The sequence below is a fragment of the Arachis hypogaea genome, chromosome 20 (genome assembly GCF_003086295.3).
Source record: "Arachis hypogaea cultivar Tifrunner chromosome 20, arahy.Tifrunner.gnm2.J5K5, whole genome shotgun sequence".
NCBI classification, from domain to species: domain Eukaryota; kingdom Viridiplantae; phylum Streptophyta; class Magnoliopsida; order Fabales; family Fabaceae; genus Arachis; species Arachis hypogaea.
The window spans coordinates 85,358,582-85,364,470 of NC_092055.1; the positions used below are offsets into that span (position 1 = coordinate 85,358,582).

The 5,889-nt window shown below is 40.8% G+C and overlaps 1 non-coding gene across 1 annotated transcript; it reads left to right on the forward strand.

Moving 5' to 3' along the window:
* The first annotated feature begins 5,781 nt into the window (after positions 1–5,781).
* Positions 5,782–5,889, forward strand: LOC112787717 (small nucleolar RNA R71). Its single transcript, XR_003195113.1, has one exon. It is a non-coding gene; the product is annotated as a small nucleolar RNA R71 (small nucleolar RNA).

Sequence of the window (5,889 nt, forward strand, 5' to 3'; positions counted from 1 at the left end):
AGTAAACAGGGAATGGGAAATGGGAAATTCGGATCTCAGGACCCAAGAGACTAGAAAACCAAGTCTAGATCTCAATGCCTTCCTAGATCCAACAAGAACAATTGCAAAGGAAATGTAGATTGCAAAGAAAGTAGATGAAGAAGCAAGTAACCGAAACTGAAATTCAATTAAGCAGAAAATTAAACAAGATCCCAAGGTGAGATTGAAACAGAATTTCTTCAACTCTCCACCCAAAATCCAAGACAAGAAAAGTAAAGAGTGCTGGGCAAGAACAAGGAAGAAGAGAGATCAATTCTCCTCCCAAATTCTCTTGAATTAAAACAACAATGCTAAGAAAAATAAAAGTGAGCTCCAAGCAGAACCGAAAAGAAAGCTCTTCTGCAAAACTAAAAGGGAAGCTCTCCTAAAACTTAAATTCTAATCTATTTATACACTTTCTTCAAATGGTCTTCAAGCCTTCAATTGGGCTTTTGCTCTTGGTGGAATTGGGTTGAGAGAGGCCTTGGTTGATTGCTCTTGGAGTTTGGAGAAGAACCGAATTGAACCGGGTTGGAATCATGAAAGCTTGAGTAAAAGTTGGAGTAAAAGTTAGGGGTCTAACTTTTGCTCCAACTTTTCACATCAGCACCCTTGTTTTGCTGATACCAACGTTGGGGCAAAAGTTAGGGGTCTAACTTTTGCTCCAACGTTGGGCTCCCCTTGGTTATTCATGGCGCCAACGTTAGCCAAAAAGTTAGGGGCTAACGTTGGCGCAAACTTTTGCTAGTCCAGGGAGTATTTTTCATGCGCCAACGTTAGCCAAAAAGTTAGGGGCTAACATTGGCGCAAACTTTTTGTGCATCCAGGGAGTGTTTTTCATGCCAAAAGTTAGCCAAAAAGTTAGGGGTCTAACTTTTGCTCCAACTTTTGCCCAAAAGTTAGCCAAAAAGTTAGGGGTCTAACTTTTGCTCCAGCTTTTGCCCAAAAGTTAGCCAAAAAGTTAGGGGTCTAACTTTTGCTCCAGCTTTTACTTCCTGGTTCATAATTAATCCAAAAGTTTGAGCTAAAGTTTGAGGCAAACTTTTGCTCAAACTTTTTGTTCTCTCTTCCTCCTAGCCCTTCCTTCTTGCATCAACCTTTCTCCAAGCTTTCTTCACCTATCATTAATCAACCAAACACATCAAAGCTATGCTCAAAATCATGAGATATTCATTCTTTCATAATATGTGACAATTATAGCACAAAACCTCATGAAATAGCATGAATTCATACATGGTTGATTAAATCAAAGGAAACATGAAAATCTACCCAATTGACTTGCTTTTGGCTCAAGAAAGTGCATAATTCTATTGAAAACAAAAGAAAAAGGCTAGTGAAACTAGGCTAAGATGACTTGTCATCAGCCCTCCTATCCACTGATGCTCAAAGCCTTGGGATCCTTTTTATTTACCCTTGTCTTTTGGTTTTAAGGGCTATTGACTTTTTGCTCTTGCCTCTTGGTTTTAAGAGCTTTTAGCTTTTTCTGCTTGCTTTTTTTTTCTTTTTTTTCTATATTTTTTTCGATATATTTTTTTTCTTTTTTTTTTTGCAAGATTTATTTTTTGCTGCTTTTTCTTGCTTCAAGAATCATTTTTATGATTTTTCAGATTATCAAATAACACGTCTCTTTGTCATCATTCTTTCAAGAGCCAACAAATTTAACATTCTAAAACACCAACTTCAAAAGACATATGCACTGTTCAAGCATACATTTAGAAAACAAAAAGTATTGTCTCCACATAAAAATAATTAAACTAAGTTCAAGGATAAATTTGAAATTCATGTACTTCTTGTTCTTTTGAATTAAAATATTTTTTCATTTAAGAGAGGTGATGGATTCATAGGACATTCATAACTTTAAGACATAGTTACTAATTACTAATGATCATGTAATAAGACACAAACATGGATAAGCACTTAACATAAAGGAAACGAAAAACAGAGAGTGTAAGAACAAGGAATGAGTCCACCTTAGTGATGGTGGTGTTTCCTTCTTGAGGAACCAATGATGTCCTTGAGCTCTTCTATGTCTCTTCCTTGTCTTTGTTGCTCCTCCCTCATTGCTTTTTGATCTTCTCTAATTTCATGAAGGATGATGGAGTGATCTTGATGTTCCACCCTTAATTGTCCCATGTTGGAACTTAATTCTCCTAGGGAGGTGTTGATTTGCTCCCAGTAGTTTTGTGGAGGAAAATGCATTTGAGGTATCTCTGGGATCTCATGGTGATGAGCTTCATGCGTCTCTTGAGATCCATGAATGGGCTCTCTTGCTTTCTCCATCATTTTCTTAGTGATGGGCTTCTCTTCCTCAATGGGAATGTCTCCTTCTATGAAAGCTCCAACTAAGTAACATAGATGGCAAATAAGATGAGGAAAAGCTAGCCTTGCCCAGGGAGAGGAATTTTCGGCTATTTTGTAGAGTTCAAGGGAGATGACTTCATGAACTTCTACTTCCTCACCAATCATGATGCTATGAATCATGATGGCCCGATCCACAGTAACTTCAGATCGGTTGCTAGTGGGGATGATGGAGCATTAGATGAACTCCAACCATCCTCTAGCTACAGGCTTGAGGTCAAGTCCTCTTAGTTGAACCGGCTTGCCTTTGGAGTCAATCTTCCATTGAGCTCCTTCCACACATATGTCCATGAGGACTTGGTCCAACCTTTGATTAAAGTTGACCCTTCTAGTGTAGGGGCGTGCATCTCCTTGCATCAAAGGCAAGTTGAACGCCAACCTCACATTTTCCGGACTAAAATCTAAGTATTTCCCCCGAACTCTTTGGGTTTGGGTTCTTACTTTGATCATGGTTCCTAGTGATCCATGCATTGGCATAGAACTCTTGAACCATTAGGATGCCGACTTGTTGGATGGGGTTTGTTAGAACTTCCCAACCTCTTCTTTGGATTTCATGTCGGATCTCGGGATACTCATTTCTCTTGAGCTTGAAAGGGACCTCGGGGATCACCTTCTTCTTGGCCACAACATCATAGAAGTGGTCTTGATGGGCTTTGGAGATGAATCTTTCCATCTCCCATGACTCGGAGGTGGAAGCTTTTGTCTTTCCTTTCCCTTTTCTAGAGGATTCTCCGGTCTTAGGTGCCATCAATGGTAATGGAAAAATAAAAAGCTTATGCTTTTACCACACCAAACTTAGAATATTGCTCGCCCTCGAGTAAGAGAAGAAAGAAGAGATGAAGAAGAAGAAGAAAATATGGAGGAGAGGAGGGAGAGGTGTATTCGGCCAAGAAGAGAAGAGAGGGTTGTGTTGTGTGAAAACGAGGAAGAATGGAGGGCTATATATAGGGAAGGGGGGTAAGGTTCGGCCATAAGGGTGGGTTTTGGGGGGGAAATTGATTTTGAATTTCGAAGGTAGGTGGAGTTTATGAGGTAGGTTTATGGAGAAGAGTAGATGATGTGAGTGGTGAAGTGGTGATAGGGAAGAGAGATTGAGGTGACTGGTGAAGAGTTTTGGGGAAGAGTGTTTATTGGGAAGAGAGGATGAACATTGAGAAGAGGGAAGAGAGTGAGTGGTGGTAGGTGGGGATCCTGTGGGGTCCACAGATGTTGAGATGATCCTGTGGGGTCCACAGATCCTGAGGTGTCAAGGAATTTCATCCCTGCACCAATTAGGCAAGTAAAATGCCTTTGCATGCAATTCTGGCATTTAAATGCCGAACTGATGCTTATTCTGGGCGTTCAATGCCCAGATGCAGCATATTTCTGGCGTTGAACGCCAGCCAAATGCTTGTTTCTGGCGTTCAGCGCCAGCTCCTCTTCACTGTGCATTTCTGGCGTCTGAACGCCAGGACGCTACTTATTTCTGGCGTTCAACGCCAGAAACATGCTCTGTTCTGGCGTTGAACGCCAGACAGATGCTCCTTACTAGCATTTAAATGCCAGTGAGATCCTCCTCAAGGGTGTGATTTTTCTTCTGCTGTTTTTGATGCTGTTCTTAATTTTTTTTATTTATTTTGTGACTCCACATGATCATGAACCTATAAAGACATATAACTAATAAAAATATAATTAAATAAAAATTGGGTTGCCTCCCAACAAGCGCTTCTTTAATGTCAATAGCTTGACAGTGGGCTTTCATGGAGCCTCACAGATGTTCAGAGTATTGTTGAGACTCCCCAACACCAAACTTAGAGTTTGGTTGTGGCCTCCCAACACCAAACTTAGAGTTGACTGTGGCGGCTCTGGTTTACTCTGTTTTGAGAGAAGCTTACTGTGCCTCTTTTCCATGTTTACAGAAGGATGTCCTTGAGTTTTAAACTAAAGGGAGTTCTCATTCAATTGAAGGACTAATTCGCCTCTGTCAATATTAATCACAGCTCTTGCTGTGGCTAGGAAGGGTCTTCCAAGGATGATGGATTCATCCTCATCCTTCCCAGTATCTTGGACTATGAAATCAGCAGGGATGTAAAGGCCTTCAACCTTTACTAACACATCCTCTACTTGTCCATAAGCCTATTTTCTTGAATTGTCTGCCATCTCTAATGAGATTTTAGCAGCTTGCACCCCAAAGATTCCTAGTTTCTCTATTGCAGAGAGGGGCATGAGGTTTATTCCTGAACCAAGGTCACACAGAGCCTTTTCAAAGATCATGGTGCCTATGGTACAAGGTATTAGGAACTTTCCAGGATCCTGTTTCTTCTGAGGCAATGTCAGTTGATCCAGATCACTTAGTTCATTGGTGAACAAGGGAGGTTCATCTTCCCAAGTCTCAATACCAAATAATTTGGCATTCAGCTTCATGATTGCACCAAGGTACTTGGTAACTTGCTCCTTAGTAACATCCTCATTCTCTTCAGAAAAGGAATACTCATCAGAGCTCATGAATGGCATAAGGAGGTTCAATGGAATCTCTATGGTCTCTAGATGAGTCTCAGATTCCTTTGGTTCCTCAGAGGGAAGCCCCTTATTGATCACTGGACGTCCTAGGAGGTCTTCCTCCTTGGGATTCATGTCCTCCCCTTCCTCTCTAGGTTCGGCCGTGTTGACTATGTCAATGGCCTTGCACTCTCCTTTTGGATTTTCTTCTGTATTGCTTGGGAGAGTACTAGGAGGGATTTCAGTGATCCTTTTACTCAGTTGGCCCACTTGTGCTTCCAAATTTCTAATAGAGGACCTTGTTTCATTCATGAAATTCACAGTGGCCTTAGATAGATCAGAGACTAAGTTTGCTAAATTAGAAGTATTTTGTTCAGAGTTCTCTGTCTGTTGCTGAGTGGATGATGGAAAAGGCTTGCTATTGCTAAACCTGTTTCTTCCACCATTATTAAAGCCTTGTTGAGGCTTTTGTTGATCCTTCCATGAGAGATTTGGGTGATTTCTCCATGAGGGATTATAGGTGTTTCCATATGGTTCACCCATGTAATTCACCTATGCTATTGCAGGGTTCTCAGGATCATAAGCTTCTTCTTCAGAAGATGCCTCTTGAGTACTGTTGGATGCAGCTTGCATTCCATTCAGACTTTGAAAAATTATATTGACTTGCTGAGTCAATATTTTGTTCTGAGCTAATATAGCATTCAGAGTATTAATTTCAAGAACTCCCTTCTTCTGAGGCGTCCCATTATTCACAGGATTCCTCTCAGAAGTGTACATGAACTGGTTATTAGCAACCATGTCAATGAGTTCTTGAGCTTCTGCAGGCATTTTCTTTAGGTGAATGGATCCACCTGCAGAAGTATCCAATGACATCTTAGCTAATTCAAACAGACCATCATAGAATATATCCAGGATGGTCCATTCTGAAAGCATGTCAGAAGGACACTTTTTGGTCAGTTGCTTGTATCTCTCCCAAGCTTCATAGAGGGATTCACCTTCTTTTTGTCTGAAGGTTTGAACATCCACTCTAAGCTT